The sequence below is a fragment of the Lissotriton helveticus genome, chromosome 8 (assembly GCF_964261635.1).
Source record: "Lissotriton helveticus chromosome 8, aLisHel1.1, whole genome shotgun sequence".
In the NCBI taxonomy this organism is placed as follows: domain Eukaryota; kingdom Metazoa; phylum Chordata; class Amphibia; order Caudata; family Salamandridae; genus Lissotriton; species Lissotriton helveticus.
Window position 1 is genome coordinate 1,454,532,524 of NC_136069.1, and position 22,522 is coordinate 1,454,555,045.

Below are 22,522 nucleotides of genomic sequence, written 5' to 3' on the forward strand. Positions count from 1 at the left end.
AGGGCCCATATACTTTCAAATCACCATATACATTGACCAGGTGACTTCACGAGCTCTACCAATTTGTGTGTGTGTCCCCTACTATTATTTCTCAGTGCACCCGACTTACCATCCACCGATGCGGGTACCTAATGACCACAATGAATCAGGGAGCTAGCTGTAAAAGGAAAGGCAGCAAAATACAAACCCAACCAATAACATTCAAATACTGTTTGAAATGACCACGGACAACGGGAAGTTTTAAAATGTTTATCTAAAGTTCATTTGCTTCATGTATAAGGTACATCAATATAAGGCAATCAATAACCAAGATAACGTAAATGATATAACTGTAAAGAAATAATGACAGAGTAATCATTGAAATACTGATATAAATGTAACGAGAAGATACTATGCTATTCAATAATATTTAAGCATGGGCGGATTATGTAGGTATAACTACAGGAGGGCCTATAAAGAGTAACACGCTTCACTTAAGGTGAACGGGCCTTTAAACAATCTAGGCAATGAGGTTCTAGACCATATCAGAAAATGACAAACTGCAATGCAAAATATAATTTCTAACAAGTGAGAAGACATAGGAACAAACTTATGGAAAAATGCAAATGACTTTCAATAGTTGCGGAAAGACATGGAAAAATAACATGTGCAATGGTAAACTTTATTGAAGCAAAAGTTAGAAATTCAGAAGGTGCAAGATTTAAGAGGTTCAGAGCAATATTTACCTAGAAAGGTGTGGAAACCAAACCCTGGCCAAGGGTCAGTTAAGGACAGGAAACCCTCAAGGAAGGATACCCCTCAAAGGACAGCAGGTGCAGAATGGACACCCTGGATAGGACAGAATACCCTCGGATTAGGAATCAGGACAGGACCTCAGGACAGGACAGCAAACCCTCAGGACAGGACCGCTCAGGACAGGACCGGAACCCACAGTTCGGAAGCAACGCCTGCGCTCCACCCGCTCTGCAGTTATCGATCAAGACCCCGATTGGGTCAGCGAACTTCCAGCAAAGTGCTTCGCCAGCACTTTAAGGTCCAGTAGAACCTTAGTCTATGGTCAAATTCGGACAGAGTGCTCTGCAGCGCTCTGTATCTTCAGTCACCTATTGAGTACGATGGGTCAGTGACAGGTCAGCTAAACCAGACAAGTCGGACGGTTCCCTAGGTGAACCCAGGGTAGATATACAGTTTGGGGACAGTGTACCACCCCCCAAATGTTGCAAAGTGTCAGAATCCCTCAATTTCGATTGGTCCTAAGGTAGGATTTGGGTAACACACCAATCACAATTCAACATTTCAAGCCTGTATTTGCATGTTTGGGCACCGCCTAGTAAGATTGGGGTTCCCATGAGAAGCTACACGGCAAACAGTAGCGTAATATTACAATGTAACATATAAGGAGCCACATTCGCTGTTCTCGCAGGGCAGAGGTGACTTTCTCAGGAGCATCTCGCCCATCGCTGCCAACTGGCTATGTTCCATCAGTCAAGGTCTACTGTGCTGCCAAAGTTGCGCAGGCGCAGAAGGGACCTCCAATATGGCTCTCCTTTCACTCAGACCCCCATTCCCCGCGGTACATGAAAAGTAAGCGAAAACAAATTAATACATAATAATGTCATCATGAAAACACATCACAGGGTTTGTACTTTCTACTTATCATTATAAAATATACTTATGCAGGTTAAATGTTAGCTACATTGATACAGACACAAGAGCAGTGGCACGAGCAGTACCACATGATGAGCACAGCTATGGATTACGCATGCGCATAAATTTCCCTCCACTTCTGCAGACGCGTCAGGACACGTGAGTGTGGCTGACGCATGCGCAGTAACTAAAATACAAGCGGCGGCCATTTTAAAGTACACGGGTTAAATGTATTAGAAATACACGTAGGCAAGCTTCGCAAACTTTGCCTAAACAAAAATAAACGTTAGTAAAAACACACGTTTTTGTTACCTTATTACACATAAACGAGGTTCTTGACTTCGGCAAGCCGCAAAATATGCGAAGCTTTGCTTCATCAATCCCCTCTTTGATGATATTTACTATCATCACAAAAATGGAACCAGATGTCAACTTTCTTTCACACTTTATATAGCTCTATCTCTTCCAGCAATCGTTCTAACTTTTCTCTCTCAGTTTTAGTAGGGTGAGAAGTCTTCACCTTTTTGTATATCTGATCATTCACTTCCTCCAACTCAATCTCATCCACACTCCGTTTCAACCCTCTTGCATTTACCTCGTGCTTCTTGGTGCGCTTACGGCATTTACAACAGATAAAAATGAGAAATATAATAAGACCTATAATACCAATTGGCATTAGTATCTTGAACAATAAGCTTTTACCTACGCTAGCAAGCCAATGACCTACATTTGAGAGACCATCTACCAGTCACTTCCAGGCACTATCAACCTCGAGTGGTTTGAGTTCCTTTGTCAAATTAGTAATGTTTTTCACATATCTTTTGATCTGTACACTTTTATCCGGAATATAAGTGCAACAATGTTGCGCCTTCAACATCCGGCAGACTCCGCCCTCTTTCGCTAATAAGGTGTCAAGAGCAAGTCGATTCTGCAAAACCATTGATCTGATTGCAACCATTTCGGTATTGACCAGCAGAAATCCATGAGCTGTTTCAGTAGACAGCACATCCACTATAGTAGACAATTTGCAAATTCTGTGAGTGTTCAGAACCACTCCCACTCCAGGTATCAGTGCACTGAAAATACTACCCATAATTTCACCTATACTTTCTCTTTTACTACGCACTAAGCCATTAGTATCTTCATTGCTTCCAGCTTTTCCATTCACATGGTATATTTTCGGGAAGACAATGCCAAAATAGCAGCTTCCATACCAGTGATCCGGCAATTTGAAATAAGCCTTGTCCCCACAAATATAATAAATTCCAGGAAACACAGGCTCTGACCCATTTTTGAAACCCCAACCTCCAATTACCTTGTAATTATGTTCGCATTCACTGGAACCAATGAAAACATTATTATAATAGCTAGTCTTCTCGCGGTGAAGACATAGCTTGCCTTTCTTTTCAAAATCCAGCAACAGAGCAGGTCCCGCCCCACCATTTGAGGTGCCTTCCATGTTCTCTGCCCACTTTGGCTTTTTCTGACTTTCGTCATTAGCCTTCTTTTGTATTTTAATTCTTCTTTTCTCTGCCATGTTCAGGAACATCTTTTCCTGTTCACGCAAAGAACAAGTCAAGTTATCTCTGTGTGCATCAGCTATGTCAATGTTACCTATAGTCAAGAAGTAGTCTCCCATATATCTTATGGTGTCGCTTTTGGTATGTACAGGATTCAAGTTCCCACGTATAGGAAGTTCAGAAAAGATTACGTCATTATTAGAGTAATAGTACTGTAACGGTCCTCTTTTGTAAAATAAACTAGCTAAAATGCTACAGGAGATTCCATATGTCAATGGCAAGTGATGGTATGTCACGCCTTCAGCCACAGACGTAGGTAGCTTCATGCAGACATAGCAATCTTCAATTTCCATAGTCTCTACATAGTGTATTAACAAGTTTGCAAAAACATTTAAGTGTGTCCTGTTCTTAATTCCATGATAATGTAGTCCTCCCTCATCTGATGCTTCTAAGTCTCGTTTTGTTTGTCTCAGTGCTCTCTCATGTCTTGCTACACTCTGTGTTGTCAACTCCTCACTGTCTGTATTTACAATTTCAGTAGGGACAATGTTAGTATCTTTACTTACAGTGAAGGGTATAAAGATTGTTAGTCCTATCCAAATTACTATCAGTACTACTATACTACATATACACACCTTGCAGCACGTCTTGAAACGACTGCAACTAGGTCTACCATTCACAGTTGAATCAGACATTTCGGCGCAGAAGAAGTTTTCTCGACCCCTCTTTGTGTCTTTACACAGCTAGCTTACTTTGTGCAAATTCACGGTGGTTCGTCTTCTTCTTCAGCAGAGTACTCAGGGACGGCCTCTCCGTCGCTTACGTCAGTTATATCAAGATCTTCAAGTTCTTCCAAAACGAGTGTCCATTCAGGAGACTTGTACTTCCTGTTTTGTCTTTTTATTCGCTCACTCCTTCTTTTGGAAGAGTTTTCTTCTTGCTCTGCTATCCGTGCACTTCTCCTTGCTTCTGCACGTTTTTCTTCCACCGTCTTTATCCTTAGCCTTAGTCTCTTTACGAACCTAGGCTCAAGGTTGTTTCTTTTCTTTAGTCTCTTAGTTGGTACTTGGACTTCGCTTTCTTCTCTTATCCTCTTATTCTCTTTAGCTTGTGGCAATTCTGCTTCACTTTCTTCTTCTTCTTCCCTTATCTCGCTAGTTCCAGGGCTAGCATCAAATTCTTCTGCCTGGTTACTAATCTGGCCTTGTTCAGGAATATGTTGTTTTTGGCTTTCGATTGTCTCTGTTTCTGATTCTGTTTCTGTTTCCTGAACCCGTTCTTCTAACCCTATCTGATCCTGTTCAAGCACTTCGATCTCTTGATTTTCTTCTGCTCGAACTATCACTCTATGTCTAAGCTGTCCCTTATCCACATCAGGAGTTAGTGGAGGTGTATCGAACACCTGTTCTGTCCCTGTCTGACCTTCTCCTTCCTCAGTTTTGATGTGAATCTCAGGCGGCTGAGGTTCTTCGCCTGTGCCTTGCTTTTCCTGACTAGTCCACTCTCTACCTTCACAAAGTCGCTCTCTTGTTCTGATAGGATCTTCGGTCAGATCAATCATCGGTATCCATTCTTCTGGCCATATGCTTGGCAGCTCGTCATCAGCTACTCCTGGCTCAGCTTCCTGGACCTCTTCAGCAGGCTGGATTCTTGGCAGTTCGTAGTCAACTACTCCTGGGCCAACGTCTGCTGTTCCTGCAGCCTGACTGGTGCTGGGCTGTTCGTTGTCAGCTGCTTCTGGTCTGGCTCCTGCAGAGTCCTCTGCTGGATGCCCTTCTTCTTCAAGTTCTTTGTCTGGAAATACCTTCTGGGTGTGGCCAGCGTGGATCCACTGGGGAATACCTGCGACCTTCACTGCAGTGGTTGTTACCAGGATTACTTGGCGTTTCTTTCCCCACCTTGGTGCCAGACAGCTTGATCGAGTGTGTTTCTTTATTTTGACCCAGTCTCCTGGAACCAAGCTGTGGAGAGGAGTCGTTGGATTGAGGATGCCGTCGTCTCCAATCTGGCGAGAGATAGAACGCACTTGGTCATGGTCACCCAATCTTCTGCAGTATTCAAGCACCAAATCATCAGTAATACTCAACAGTTTGCTTCCTGGCACCCATGCTTGTCTCATCACTCTTCCCATAATGATTTCATGGGGACTTAGGCCTGTCTTGCGGTCAGGAACACTTCTCAGTCCCATCAGGACCAGGGGCAGGGCCTTCACCCAGGTCATGCCAGTTGCATCAGTCAGCTTTGCTAGTCTGTTTTTGATAGTTCCATTTACTTGTTCCACTATTCCAGAAGCCTCTGGATGATATGCACAGTGAAGTTTCTGCCTTATTCCAAAGGCCTTACAGAGTTCAGCCAGTATTTCATTCTGAAAATGTCCACCCTTATCTGATTCAATAATGAATGGCACCCCGAATCTAGGTATCAGTTCTTTTAGTAAACACTTCGCTACTGTCAGTGCGTCACTTTGGGGAGTAGGGTAAGCTTCTACCCATTTTGAAAATACGCAAACAATGACAAGGACATATCGCTTCCCTTCACAACGGGGCATGGTGATGAAATCAATCTGTATCCTTACAAAGGGACCCCCTGATCTCCCAATTTTGCTCAGCTCAACCATTGTCCTCTTGCCTGGGTTCATCTGTTGACATGACAGGCACCTCTGGCAGAGGGACTCTGCTACTTTCCTGAACTTCTTACTGTACCAAGTCTGTTGAAATACCAGAATCATGGCATCCCTACCAATGTGTGATCCTTCATGTATTAATCTTGCCATTGTGCCAAGCAAGTGTCGGGGTAACACAGGCATACCAGTTGGGCCCAAAATGACACCATCCACACGTCTCGGTCTACACCCATCCTCCTTCCATTTCTCTCTTTCTTGCCAAGGAGCCGACTCCTGCCACTCTCTCACTTCATCCCAAGTAGGCACTTCCTCAAACACTTGAAGTTGGCAGCTGGTTCCTGGCCCCCCTCGTTTTGGATTTACGATATACCGATCTCTGGCGCACCATTGGGCCACTCGATCAGCATAATCGTTTCCCATTGATACTTTGTCCATGCTCTTCTTATGAGCAGCACATTTTACCACTGCCAGTTCCTTTGGCAATTGGATGGCCTCTAAAAGGTCATGAACAACTTTTGCATTCCGAATGGGAGTACCTGAGGAAGTCAGGAATTCCCTCTGTAGCCACAATTGGCCAAAGTCATGCACAACTCCATAACAGTACTGACTGTCAGTATACACTGTTATGCGTATGTTCTTCCCAATTTTGCAAGCTTTTATCATAGCAATCAATTCGGCTACTTGTGCAGACTTGATGTTATATAGGTAACCTGCTTCTTCAATTTTTGTTAAAGAGACTACTGCATAAGCAGCACTCAGGCCTCCTAGTTCATGTCTTAGACAGGAACCATCTACAAACAGCTCTTTATCATGCTCAGGCAATGGCGTTTCTTTTATGTCTGGGCGTGGTTTGGTGCTGAACTCTGTCAGATCAATGCAATCATGTTCATCATCATCCCCACCTTCCATGTCCATGGGGTCGGGGAGTAAAGTGGCAGGGTTCAGAATACCGCACCTAACAATGCTTACATTTGCTGCACCCACAAGAATCCTCTTGTATTTAGTCAGCCGACTAGGGGTGAGATACTGCGTTTTAGTTCTGGTCAATAGAATTACCACTCCATGTGAAACATACACAGTCACAGGATGTCCCATGACTATGGACTCACTCTGTTCCAAACTTGCACAGGTAGCAGCTACTGCTTTCAGACAGCCTGGTAACCCAGCAGCTACTGGGTCCAGGGTGGCAGAGAAATAGGCCACAGGCCTTCTGGTCGTGCCATGTTCTTGAGTCAGGACTGACAATGCGCAATTATCACGAGTGTCACAGAATAGGGCAAACTCTTTGGAATAATCTGGCATTCCCAACGCAGGGGCTGTACACAGACAGTTTTTCAGTCTTGTGAAAGCCATTAGGCTTTCATCGTCCCATTCTACAATGTCTGGCATTCCTCTCGTGGTCATTTTTATCAAAGGCCTGGCTAAGACTGCAAATCCCAGAATCCACTGCCTGCAGTATCCTAGTACACCCAGGAACATTCTGACGTCTTTTTGAGTACGGGGCAACTGCATCTTTTGAATTATTCTCACTCTTTCTGATGTGACTTTTCTGACACCCTTTTCTATCTGGTGTCCTAGATATTTCACTGATTTTGCACAGAACTGTAGTTTGTCAGGGGCCACTTTATGCCCTTTCTCACACAGATGATTTAGGAGGGCAATGGTGTCAACTACACAGTCCCTATGACTTTTAGACGCCAGTAGAAGGTCGTCTATGTATTGCACTAAGACAGAGTTCCCAGGTAAGATCAAAGTCTCTAGACATTTTTTCAAGATCTGATTAAAGATAGAAGGGCTCTCTGTATACCCCTGAGGGACCCGGTTCCAGCAATACACGTGACCTTCGAAGGCAAACGAGAAAAGAAATTTGCTGTCGGGGTGCAGGGGTATCGAAAAGAATGCATGACACAAATCAATCACAGTGAACCACTCAGCATCCCAAGGAATCTGGTACAATATCACTGCTGGGTTCGGGACAATAGGGCAGCAAGGAACTACAATTTTGTTTACCTTTCTCAGGTCTTGCACTACCCTATACTTGCCACTAGGCTTCTTGATGCCCATAATCGGTGAGTTGCATGGGCTGCTCATCACTTCCTGTATGATGTTTCCTTCTAATAATTTTTGTATTTCCAGAGTGACACCTGCTTTCACTTCAGCATTCATTCGGTAGGGCTTAGTGTTAGGATATACTGCATTGTCCTTGATGGCTATCTGTATGGGGTCCACATCTTTCATTAATCCCACATCTTTTCCAGTGAAATCCCACACCTCTGGCTTTACCGCTTCCTGGAGTTCTTGGGGCAAATCCTGCAGGGTCAATCTTTTAATTTCTGAGTCAGGTCTAAGTAACAATAGTTTATAAATGCCATCTTCATCCGGGGTCTGTATTTCAACACCTTTTGGTGTGCAAAAGATGGTACAGTTCATTTTGCACAGCAAATCACGACCCAGTAGATTCACTGGACTGGTGTCACAGACGACAAACCTATGCATTTGTTTAAAATTTCCAATTGAAATCTCCATTGGTTCGGTAACAGGAGTACTAATCAATTGATTAGATACACCCACTACTTGGATATTTTCTCCCGAGAGGGGTAGGTTTGGAACGTCCACTGTTCTTACAGTAGAACGGGTAGCGCCAGTGTCCAATAGAAAGGTGACATCATTTCCGTCGACCTTTCCTTCAATGTATGGTCCAGACTGGTCTACCGGCAAGGAAGCGCCAAGTACGCACTCCTCGTCCTCCCCTCTCAGGCCCCGTCAGTACTGATCATTACAAAGGAAGGTATCATTTAGCAGATACTGCGAAGTTGCTGTATTTCTGTTCTCACCGCTTTCCCAAACTTCTATCTCCTCACCCTCTCCCTGTTTTCCCCTGTATACTTGCTTTGGCGCACGAGGCACCTGAACTGTTTTTACCTGCGGTTGCGTTTTTCTTGGTCTTTCTTTCTGCGTCTGTGGAGTTAAATCAGGTGTTTTGGGGTTATCATCTGTCAGTTGGGGACACTCGTTTCGCCAGTGTCCAATTTCGCCGCACTGATGGCAGGGAAATTTCTTCATAGCCTCTTCCCTGCTAAATTTGGGCCGGGGCTTTCCTCCACCCCCTCCCCCAGGACTTTTGTTCTCAGCATTTTTAACCATGTTACTCAATTGTTTTTCCTGCTGTTCTGCGAGCTTTACTTGAGCCCACATCACTTTTTCCTTAAGGGCCTTTTTCTTTTCTGCCATCTCGTCCTCGCAGTACTTAGCGTACCGCAGGACCTCATCCATTTTCTTTGTATGCCAACAGATTTTATTATCTTTTATCCACTGACAAATTTCAGGTCTTAAACCATTTACAAACCTGTAAATAAAGTGCGTCATGTCCTTCAAATCGATGTTATCAATACCACTGTATGTTTTAAATACCTGCAATAACCTCTCATAGAAGGAGTGCACTGTCTCGTCCCTTTCCTGTGTTGTTCTATCTATTTTTGTCCAATCAGTTTCTTTTGCGGGCACCTTTTCTTTCAAATGCTGAATTACCTGCTCATATTTTCGCATGACATCCTTTGATGGCTCCCCTGTTTCCTTATTTCTTGGGTACTCTTCAGTAGGCCAGTCTATGGCTATTTTACACTGGGTCCATAAATCTACCGGAACCACAATGTCGAAAAACCCATCCAGGTCTTTCCACAGACATTTGTGTACCTTCACGAACCTTTCCACCTGCCTGTACCAGTCTACTGGTTTCTCTCTTAATTTTGGAAAATCGTTCGTAAAGGACACAATATCCTGTCTAGACCAGGGGACATGCACATATTTCCCTCCAGGTACTTCGCGCATGGGGCATAACTGCTCAGGTTTCTCTACCTCCCTTAAAGCAAATTCAGGAGTCACTTGTCGGGAGCGAGCCTCTTCCCTCTTTTTCGCCCACCTGCTTCTCCATCTTTCCACATCTCCCCATTTCTGCAGTACCCCCAATAATTCTTTAATCTGCAACTTTTTTCCCGCCACATTCAGGTGCTCTATATCTTTGTCTGAGAAGTCTGCTCTGTACGGTTTCTGTAAGGGCTTGGATTTCGAGATATCTACCCCCATACTAGCTGCGGTTTCGGTCAGTTTTTCGTGGAGCACTCTGGTGTTCCTTGTAAAGCTTTTACATATGAACGACAATTCTTCTTCAGAGTAGGTATTCAATCGATCCAACCCCACATTTCCTGCCATTAATTCTTCTATTTCTACCCTCAGCTTGTAGAGATCTAAAGGTTTCGTTTGCGGAGTCTGTTTCTCTAATTCACGACTCCAACTCTCAATTTCATCCGGAGTTACCAGAGAGACATTCCTAGTGCCTGTTGCTGACTCTAATTTAATTTCTTTCGCATTAAAAGGGTTATGCCTCTGCTGCATTCCCTTTCCGGTCGGTTTGTTTGGCAAGTCCAAGAACGCAACTTCAGACTCGCACTCACTGGACTGATCATCTATGATTATCGGTTCCTGTCTCGGGGGTGCCATGACTGGGGTCATAACTGGAGTAATCGGATTTCCCTGACCATTTCCGTATAACGGGACCACTGGTCCAATAGTTACTGGAATAGTCAATGCCTCAGGACTGGTATTTAACTGGGAGATTTTCTGAATTATTTCTGTCCTTTGTCTAGCTAGGGCCTCTTGCTCCTTTTCCACTAGTATCCTTCTTAAAGTCGTGTCATGTAATATCTGTGGGGTCAATGGAGGAGTAAAACTCGGGGCAGTAGGATGCGTTTCACTTGGTCCTCCACCATAATTTGGTTTCGGGAATAAAGTTCCAGTGTTAAAGGACCTGCGTTCTTCCTCATATGGAGGTTGAACAAAAGGCAGTCCTGAATTCGATGGTTTCTCTTCGTTTTCATACAGGGGTCTGGGAAAGAAAACTTTCGTGCGTGAATATTTTTCTTCCTGGCTTGCGGGCACTTTGGGATATATATCCCTTGTTTCCGCCGGTTCGGGTTTCTCAAAATAGGGCAATACTTGACCACCCCCTCCCAGTCCTAGGGATCTGTCTTCTTCCTTGAGGAAGTGGCGTCGGGGAGCATCTCCTACACTGGAAGGTCGGGTTCCCTCGTTATAAGGTGGCGGACTTCTGGTACAGATGTCATCTATCAGTTCATCATCTGACTCCCCAGGGGCCCCCCAATGCTTACACTTTTCGGTACTTTTCTCACCCGCTGCAGGGTTATGACATGCCGGCATCATGGGAAACAGACCCTCAACAATCATGCTCTGCCTCCACTGTTTCATCCTTTTATCCCTGGACTCCTGTTTCAGCCTGGGGTACCACTTGGTCAAACCCTTGTCCATTCTGGGTCTTTCTCTTTCAAAAGCCTCAATCTCCCATTCCTCTAATGCCTCATACTGCGTTAGTCTCGGTCTGGGATGCAGTTCATTCATCCGAGTTCTTAAATTAAATAGGATCCTACCATTGAAAGTCCCATCTAACGGAAAAGCCAATACTCCGTCATCTTTTGTGTACTTCACCCAATTCTCCAACCACACACAGGTATTGTATCCTCGGTCAAACATCATGAATGAGGCGGGAGTATTGGGTGGTGGGACAAGAACACCTTCTCTAGATTTAATTGGTTTGTCCGTTTTAAAATAATTTTTCACCTTACTTACAAGGGACAATTTTCTCTTTGTTCCGTACATAATATCGTATCTATTAATTTTCCACTGATCCCTTTCAAACCCTAGGTGCCTTGGATCAGGTCGAGGTCCTGTAGTCTGCGAGTGCCACATACGACTTCTACGCTAAACTTTGTTTACAAACTACCTCCAATCAGAACGCGCTTCAGAAATCTGTGCAACCAATGGGTGCGCGACTCTAAATAATCTCCGCCAATGGGTGCGCGGCCCCTTCGTGAGACAGTTCCCACGCTCTGGCACTCACCCCTCCTTTACAATCTCAGCTCCGCTACCCGCCCGCTGCTTCTACCAATCCCAGCGCGGCACAGAGTGACGTCAGAGGCGCTTCGCGACTGACTCCCTCCCTTCACAAGGTAACGGAAACTTTCTTTCTTTTAAAGTGCTCAGTGCTTGGTTATTTTACAACAAATACACATTCGCCACAGTGCTCAAGTGTCTAGACAGAGAAAGAATTATTTTACTGCAAGTAAACTACTTCCATTTACTTTTCACTCGCTGCGGGTAGATCTCTTCCGCCTACCCTTCACTTTAGCATCGGTGAACCTGTTATTCCCCTAAACTCATCCACTTCTTTCCGGGATATATTCCGAGTTTAAGGTTTCCCAGCGGACCCCTCTGCTTTCACGCTAGCTCCGAGGAACCTGCTACTCTTCCGATGTGACCCTTACCAGGTTACGCCACTATGGGAATTTTGCCAATGAACCCCGTTACTGACATTTATTCACACATGTATTCAGAAAACCCTAGTTAGTGCTTCCCGGTTATCTTAACCTGCACCTAACTTTCCTCAAGCCTGTGACCTCAGGACAATGGATTCTATTCACCACTTGCCCTTTCAATTCCCCGGGGAGTTCGGACAACAAGAAACTAAACGGTTGACAAACGCATGGATTAATACATATAACAATATAAGAACAAGAATAATAATGAAAAAACACAATTCATGAACTGTTTTTACAAGAGATTATTCATGCGTATTCACAAGAGATTGATCAGGTCTCTCGTAATGACCTTTTCCTATAGCAGCATTAATATACTAGCAGCTTCCGACTCAACTAGTCTAACTAATCCTGCCTAACCTTTAGCTAGTCCCTAACCATACCTCTGCTACCAGTAAAACTGATAGAGCGCGCGAGGCCACCCGACCAATAATTTTCGCCGTTTCCGGCTTCAGGGCCCATATACTTTCAAATCACCATATACATTGACCAGGTGACTTCACGAGCTCTACCAATTTGTGTGTGTGTCCCCTACTATTATTTCTCAGTGCACCCGACTTACCATCCACCGATGCGGGTACCTAATGACCACAATGAATCAGGGAGCTAGCTGTAAAAGGAAAGGCAGCAAAATACAAACCCAACCAATAACATTCAAATACTGTTTGAAATGACCACGGACAACGGGAAGTTTTAAAATGTTTATCTAAAGTTCATTTGCTTCATGTATAAGGTACATCAATATAAGGCAATCAATAACCAAGATAACGTAAATGATATAACTGTAAAGAAATAATGACAGAGTAATCATTGAAATACTGATATAAATGTAACGAGAAGATACTATGCTATTCAATAATATTTAAGCATGGGCGGATTATGTAGGTATAACTACAGGAGGGCCTATAAAGAGTAACACGCTTCACTTAAGGTGAACGGGCCTTTAAACAATCTAGGCAATGAGGTTCTAGACCATATCAGAAAATGACAAACTGCAATGCAAAATATAATTTCTAACAAGTGAGAAGACATAGGAACAAACTTATGGAAAAATGCAAATGACTTTCAATAGTTGCGGAAAGACATGGAAAAATAACATGTGCAATGGTAAACTTTATTGAAGCAAAAGTTAGAAATTCAGAAGGTGCAAGATTTAAGAGGTTCAGAGCAATATTTACCTAGAAAGGTGTGGAAACCAAACCCTGGCCACGGGTCAGTTAAGGACAGGAAACCCTCAAGGAAGGATACCCCTCAAAGGACAGCAGGTGCAGAATGGACACCCCGGATAGGACAGAATACCCTCGGATTAGGAATCAGGACAGGACCTCAGGACAGGACAGCAAACCCTCAGGACAGGACCGCTCAGGACAGGACCGGAACCCACAGTTCGGAAGCAACGCCTGCGCTCCACCCGCTCTGCAGTTATCGATCAAGACCCCGATTGGGTCAGCGAACTTCCAGCAAAGTGCTTCGCCAGCACTTTAAGGTCCAGTAGAACCTTAGTCTATGGTCAAATTCGGACAGAGTGCTCTGCAGCGCTCTGTATCTTCAGTCACCTATTGAGTACGATGGGTCAGTGACAGGTCAGCTAAACCAGACAAGTCGGACGGTTCCCTAGGTGAACCCAGGGTAGATATACAGTTTGGGGACAGTGTACCACCCCCCAAATGTTGCAAAGTGTCAGAATCCCTCAATTTCGATTGGTCCTAAGGTAGGATTTGGGTAACACACCAATCACAATTCAACATTTCAAGCCTGTATTTGCATGTTTGGGCACCGCCTAGTAAGATTGGGGTTCCCATGAGAAGCTACACGGCAAACAGTAGCGTAATATTACAATGTAACATATAAGGAGCCACATTCGCTGTTCTCGCAGGGCAGAGGTGACTTTCTCAGGAGCATCTCGCCCATCGCTGCCAACTGGCTATGTTCCATCAGTCAAGGTCTACTGTGCTGCCAAAGTTGCGCAGGCGCAGAAGGGACCTCCAATATGGCTCTCCTTTCACTCAGACCCCCATTACCCGCGGTACATGAAAAGTAAGCGAAAACAAATTAATACATAATAATGTCATCATGAAAACACATCACAGGGTTTGTACTTTCTACTTATCATTATAAAATATACTTATGCAGGTTAAATGTTAGCTACATTGATACAGACACAAGAGCAGTGGCACGAGCAGTACCACATGATGAGCACAGCTATGGATTACGCATGCGCATACATTTCCCTCCACTTCTGCAGACGCGTCAGGACACGTGAGTGTGGCTGACGCATGCGCAGTAACTAAAATACAAGCGGCGGCCATTTTAAAGTACACGGGTTAAATGTATTAGAAATACACGTAGGCAAGCTTCGCAAACTTTGCCTAAACAAAAATAAACGTTAGTAAAAACACACGTTTTTGTTACCTTATTACACATAAACGAGGTTCTTGACTTCGGCAAGCCGCAAAATATGCGAAGCTTTGCTTCATCACTACTACTCACCAAGCCCGGGGACCTCTACGCCGAGCGCGTCCAGCAAGTCCCGTTCCCGGTCCATGACATCGGTCCAGCGGTGGGTGGCCTGGTTATATGTGCGCCGGACCCCAGAGAGCTTATACATGGCCCGGCACACCTTCTCCCACCGCTTGCGGCGCTCCCGGATGCCATAGCCAGTCGCGATCTTGCCGCCTCCCAGGATCGTCTTGGGGAGGCGGCGCTGGACATGGAAGATGAGTGCCGCCACTTCCTCCGCGCTGAAGATCTCCCGCGGCACCACTTGCTCCCCCCTCAAACGCCCGCACGGGAGCCGGGCACGGGGTGCGGGAACCTTCCCCTTCTCAGGGTGCTTCCCGGCTCCCTTTACCATGGTCTGGGCAGAAATACAGTTAAATGATAAACAAGAAATAGAATAGTGAAGAAGAAAAGAAAAGAGTTAAAAAAAGTAGTTTAAAAGTAACTAAAAGCAGCAGAAAACACAAAAATATAGAGCTAGAAAAATAGAGGGATAGATAATAAGTAAAATTAGATCAAATAAACTTCAAACAAGCAAAGGATGGCAGAGATTGAGAGAGGATAGAGAAAGCATGCCCAGAACCATAGCAATGAATGAGAAACAAGATGGCCGCGCCCGTTCACGACCGCGTGGGTAAGTTCGCGCGAGATTTTCCTCGCGAGCACGCGCGAAATTGTACTAGCGAGCAGCACACTTTGCGAGATTACACATAGCGGCCGGAAACGGAATTACGTCACGCAAACAAGATGGCCGCGCCCGTGTACGACCGATAGGGTAACTTGGCAAACGTATAGCTAGAAGCGCCTCGCGAACACGCGCAAGATCACGCGAACATACACGTCGCAAAAAAAACAATTTTGTATTCGCACGCATTCGCGGCTTCCGAAATCGATCTCGCACGGATTCGCGCCCCAAAAAACGCGCGAAATTGCAGAAAAAACGATTTTAGCTAAACTGAAAGCAATGAGCAGGTGCAAAAGTTCAAACTTAACATTAGTAACATTCAAGGTAGTGCTTCCTGAGGGTCCCCTCCAGAGTTTGCAACTATTCTATGACCCTGCTATGACCCAAACAGCAGGCTCATAGAATAGCTACAAGTAGACCATAAAGGTCCTGTGAAAAAAAATGTCACTGCAACAAAAAGCAAATTACAGATAAGGAAGGAAGCAGGTGCCAGCCAGACTGGAAGTTTCAAAATTACTGACACATTAATGACCCACAAATTAATTGATGGCAGTTGAAGAAGGGCAGGTGTGCTTGCTTTTTTCAACCACCATAATCTACAGTGATAAATAAACCTAATGGGTGGCAGTGAGGATGTACCAGAGGGTGGCATGGGTGTCCCAGAGGGTGGCAGTGGTGAAACAGAGGGTGCTGTGAACCTGTGATGATAAACCAGACGTAGAAACAACATAGTCGCGGCTGTTGCGAGCCGAAAAGTAAGTTCGCAATTGCGAACTTGTCCCAAAATCGGCGCGAACGCGCGCCAACACAAAAAACGGGAAAATCCGCAAATCCGCGAGAGTTCGCGTATTTTCGCGGATTGCGAATCCGTTAATACGCAAATTCGCGTACGCGAGATCCGCTAGATCCGCCCATTTTGCTGTCCTTTCTGTCTTGTAGAGGATCTAGGGTAGATATAATGGTTTTTGTACAGCTAGTACCTTTCAACTCTACCACCAAACGGCTTTCTGCCTGTTACCATAGTAACAGTTCATTGAACAGTTTAGTGAGCACAGAGGTAAGAAGTTCACCACAATATGTTGGTAAAAGAAATAGTTACTTGGTGGAGTTTAATTTTTTTCTCCATAGGAACCGTTATTCGTAAAAGTCAGTGGGAAATATAATAAAAATAATAGCAGGGGTTCGCTGGGGCCCTCACAGTACCGAGGCTTCACACATGTTGGAAGGGGGGTGCAGTAGGCTGTGGAAATGATATTGGGTAAACAACAATGCGGCTTATTGCATCTTTTCTTTAATATAATGTGAAATAATGTTTATTTATTAGGCAGTGTTCACTTTTCTTATAGATACAGTCACTTTGGGCCCTATTATGCTGGCGGACGGCCCAAGGAAGAGGGACCGTCTGCATGGGCAGCGGCGGTCCCACCATGGCAATTAGAATGTGACCGCCACCCTGGCGGTCACATCCCCTACCTTTAACATTGCGGCGGATGCTGCTTCAAGCAGCACCCGCCGCAAGGTTAAAAAATGCATGTTGACCTTTGCATGCACGAAGCGGCAGGCACCGCGTGGTGCCTGCCGCTTCGTGCACGCAAAGGCAGGGGGGTACCATAGGTACCCCCCATGTGCAACCCCCAGCCCCCTTCACCCCTAGGGGCCCGCAACGGGCCCCCAAACAAAAGACAGTATGCCTTTCCACGGCGGAAATGCCACCTTGGAAAGGCATAGCACCGGAGACATCCTAATATGCCTGGCGGTGCCTGATAGACACCGCCAGACATGTTAGAGCTATTCCTCCGCGGTCGGAAGGCGACCGCGGTGGAAAAGCTGTGGACTGAAAAAATATCCCCCGCCATCCTAATCTGACGGGGGTATTTCTTCAGTCCGCAGCGGATAATCTGCATCCTCCGGCCCGGCGGTGGCTTTTCACCGGCCCGGAGGATGCGGATTATCTGCAAACATAATGGGCCCCTTTGTTACAGGCAATTTATTAATATGTAGGACGGCGTGTTTTGTATGTGTGCGTGATACAAATTTAACATTTAATTGGTTAAGGTGTTCTAACAACAATCTTAATGTTCATTTGGGTGTGAACTATTGAAAGTAAAAGTATTTTCTGTAATTCACTTGTGCTCCGGTGAGTTGCAAGGACATGTAATTGGCTTTCATGTTGTATGGAGGACTTTCCTGAGCTTTATGTTGGTTGGTTGTGAACTATTGAAAGTAGAAGTGTTGTCAGCCATTCATTTCTGCTCTGCGGAGTAGGAGGGACATCCCTGATTGACTGACGTGTTTTAAGGAGGACTTTCCTATGCTTAATGTTTATTGGCTGTAAACTGTTGAAAGTGAAAGTGTTGTTAGCGATTCCTTACTGTTCGCGGAGTATTAGGGTAACGTGTTCCAAGCGGGACCTTACGAAGCTTAATGTTCATTGGCTGTGAAGTATTAAAAGTAGAGGTTATGGTAATCATTCCTTCCTCCTCTGCGGAACAACATGGACATTTTATTGGCTAAAGTGTTCCGAGCACAAGTTTGCTCTTTATTGGGTGGGAACGGTTGACTGTTGTAAGTGTTTTTGTCATGCACTTCCAAAGGAGTATGGGAAAAGAAAGTAGTAGAGGGCAGGTTAGGAACAATATTAACCTTGTACAGTACTCATAAGGTGGTGGAGAGGGATTATGAGGTAAAAAATTGTTTTTATATGTTTCAAGGGTCATTTATATAATTGCCGTGTTTTTTATAAATCACTGCGGAAAAATGACAGTGTCTTGAGCTGTTTTTTATCAAGTTTGTGGGTGACATACTTCTTAGGAGTACTATTTACTTATAATGTGGTGTTTACTTTGCTGATGGGTAGGTGTGGTTGCGCAGCAAAAAATTCAATCTAGGTTTGAAACTGTTTTTTATTGAGCAAATACAAATAAACTTTCTTCAGAAACTGTCACTGTATATATGAAAGGGGTGAGAATTAAAAATGGAATATCATAAAATATCAGTAAAGCATGGCCACATCCTCCTTTTTTCTGCTAGTTTGTAAAAGCGTTGCCCCGTATTGTTGATAATGTAAGAGGGCATCAGTTACTGTTAGATAAAGTAGAATAGAAGTGCTACAGCAATCACTCCCGCACTACATTATCTGAGGTCAAGAGAAAAAGTAAAAACCAGTTAAATACAAGTGACTTCATATTAAATAGAAATGTATGCATTATTATTTTTCAAATTCTGTAGAATTTAGGAACGTTCTGTCGTAGCGCTTAGAGGTTGCACACTGTTCCACTAACAAATCACATAGTCACTTAAGAATATATAGGATGGTACTCTTCTAATATACAGTACTGGTCCTATATATTCTTTAGGGAGAAGGTGAATAGGAACTGCAAATAAGAATAGAAATTAGAAAATAACATTCAGAAATGTAGGGTTTATCAAATATTAAAAGTATGCATTAGAGCTATATTTTTTATTTTTGCAATTTCGTAAAATATGTTTCTTGAAAAACAATATATACAGATATATATTACAGATGGCGCTGAAAAATCTCCTTTCCTCTTCTGTAACAATAAGACAATCTATAACAATATAACGATTGATACCATTGTTCCAGTAAAAAGAAAAGGAAAATAAAGTTATCTATTTATCAGAACATCCATAATGAAATATTTCAGAGCGGTAATTATTTACTGAACTTCTTTTCTCCGGGAGGTGAAAAAGTTTGATCTTCGTGGCGACGGGTCATAAACTCCTCTGAGATCATAACTGTGAGAATTATAATATATATATATTTTCACAGAATATGATCACAAGGGGGGAACAGACTAAAAACCAAAAGCCGGTGACGGTGCTTATATATCTTTACTCTTTGTGCCGACGTATCATGAACTCCACTGAGATCAGCATAACTGTTAATATTATAATATACATATTAACAGTATATGATCTCTAGGGGAAAACACAATAACAACTGAAAGATGGTGACGTTGATTTTAAATGTTTAGGGTTTGTGCTGACGGGTCACCAACACCTCTCAAGCGAAGTACAGTGTCAACATTATAATATAGGAAGTCACAATATATAAGCTGAAAGGAGCCAGAAAAGGAGCAATATTTGTTGTAATCTATCTGTTTCTGAAAACAAGCTGCTGAAGTTACAGAGAAAAAGCGAAAAACATGCAATACATTTTTTTTCTAGATATAAATGTTTAAATATTGACAAATTGCCACAAATTATAACTAAGTACTATGCCTATGCCATATTGAAACAACCTACAACTCCGGAATATGTATGTTGACGCAAAAGAAGAATCCGATGCTAGAAAAGGGAACCTGCATCACAGATTGGCGACTCAGAATAACTCACGAAAACTAAACTAATTGCACAGTAGGTGTGGTTTATATAGTTTTTGGTTCTTTAATAGTCTATGGAAGGAAGATTTGCTCTACCTATGTAGATGTCACGTTTTACAGTTTACATGTGGTGAGTTTTTAACTGTTTTACTTCTGCACGTGTTGGGAAAAGTTACAAACTGTGAAGCTGTAAAGGTTTCAATTTCCATAGTAACACGTATAAGGTCATTATTATCTACATATGTTGGAGAGTTAAAAAAATTTTACTATGTAAACTCTGTTTTTTGCATTCTCATGATTAAAAACATCTAAATAGAAGACATTAAAAAATATATCGTTTACAATAGAAGAAAAAAAACTGGATTAATATTTCTTATTACTATGCTTAATTTAAAAAAATGCTAGCGTTTGTAAATCGTAAAGCTACCCTCAGAAAGGTGTGTTGGGAAGATTAAGCAAGGTATTACTTACAGTGAGATAGTGGTAGGCTAAGATGTCATAGTGTATAAAATGGGACATGGCTTGAGAACAGGTCTCTGCAACGCACCTGTATGGTATTAAATAGAAAGATATGCTTGGCTAGTAGAGACCAGGGACTTTCAGGATTAAAAGAGACCAAATTGCTCAACATAAAATACGTCACAGAGTGTCATTTCAAATACTCTTTCATATTTAGAAGGACAGGATAAGTTACTGTGTGTAGCTTTTCGTCTCAATGTAAATATGTCCTCATTATACACAATACTTTGTGTTGAAGGGGCATTCTATAGCTGTTGCTGTGAGTATTTTCGACTTATATAAGCAATGACTAATTTCTAGTTATGTTAAAAGGTGAGTACTGGATAGGTCTTTTAGGATTGATGTGTGTGAAAACACATGAAGTATTCAAAAACTAGTGTGAGAATGGTACCTAAATACACACAGATTCACAGTGTTATTCTAGACAAGCAACAGTATATTTTGCATTTTACCAAAACACATTTACTAGTTTGGAAGGGGTAAGGTGAATAGACATATTCTACATTTTTTAGTACTGCATTTTAGTATAAGAGCCTGAGTCATTTTCCATAGCCATAAGCAGTGACTGGTTTTGAATTTTACGAAAACTTAATTACAGGATATGTTTATAAGCAATTATATTTATATAACCTTATGAAGTACTAAAACTCTACTATTGGAATGTTATTAGACAATTGTATTTACATAATATTTTTTTGGGCCAAAATAGTTGATAAACCTACTTTTGTATTATGTACTAAGAAAACTGTTAAAGTGAAGTGTTTATGTTTTTGTGCAAGGACCTAGAACATAACAGATTTTTTATGGATAAAGAGGAGAATGTGACCGAAGACCCATTGAAAATGAGCAACACTTTAATTGAAGTACAAAATCTACCTATAACAGGCAGCAAGACTGAATTAGAAGACATCAGAACTGCCGATATTACCTGTGATTTTGAAAATGAAAGCAATGATGCTGATTTTTCGGAAGCACTGGATCACGTAGAGTTACTGGAAGCTATAAACTTCGAAATGGCAAACCAGCAGTATGATCTCGAAGAAGTACCAGATGAACTCCTTTTAGAAGCTGTGTTAAAATATGAGATGTCTGAAGAATCATTTTATTGTTTAATAATAATAAAGCATTGAGCACTATGTACTTATCCATTCACTGTACTAAAACTCAAGCACTTATAGATTCACTTGGACACTCTATTTACAGTATTCTATTGATTCAGTCAGTAGCCAGTACTTATGCAGCGAAGTAGGCCTTAGGACAAGGACTGCTTCAAAGCCGTATGCTGTATGCATACAGTCTTCTATCCACGTGCACACAAATTAACATTTACAAAACCTATGAAATTCACTAAAAAAACCATAGGTTTCACACACGTTATAGTTAGAAATTAGCATTTAAAACACCTTAGAAATTCACTGAAAAAAACATAGGTTTCAGCCACGTTATAGTTTGGAATTAGCATTTAAAAAACCTTAGAAATTCTCTGAGAAATCCATAGGTTTCACACATGTTATAGTTAGCTGGACATTTCACTCATACAAAACCATTGAAATTCCCCCGTTATAGTTAGTTCAGCTAACTATAACTCACGCGCCCACAATCCACTGCTGATGATGTCACATATTTCATCACTCATGACATCACTCATGACATGGTCAGTGACATCACTCATGACATCACTGATGACATCTCAAATGACATGACTGATGACATCACTGATGACATCATCCTTGTGAAAGAGTGACAGACCTCCTCTCACCCTAATATAACCTTTGATACACACATTGAAAAATAAAAAATACAATTTTCAAAACTATGGAGATACCAATACCAGTTAGAACAACCAATTCAGTAATTCCAAAATCTGCATACACATCCACTCATTCACCAACAGTTCTATATGGTCACTCATACATGTAGTCACTCATCATATGTACTCATATACCTATACATCCTGTTACACACCTACATTCATACATAGAGTTACTCACACACAATACTCACACATGCAAATAAACATCCATTTACTTGCATATACAGCTTTACACACACCACTACACTTACTTCTACAGAAATGTACACATACTTACTATCTTAAACAATCACTTATAGAAACACAGACTTATTTATACAGGAACTCTTCCAATCTCTCACTCTCATATATACTCACTTTTATACATCAATACCTACATATACTAGTTTAAAACATATGTACATACTCATAAAGACACTGTTGAGACAGTCATTCACTCACTAATACACCCATACACACACTCATCTACCCATACAGTTCTGCACAC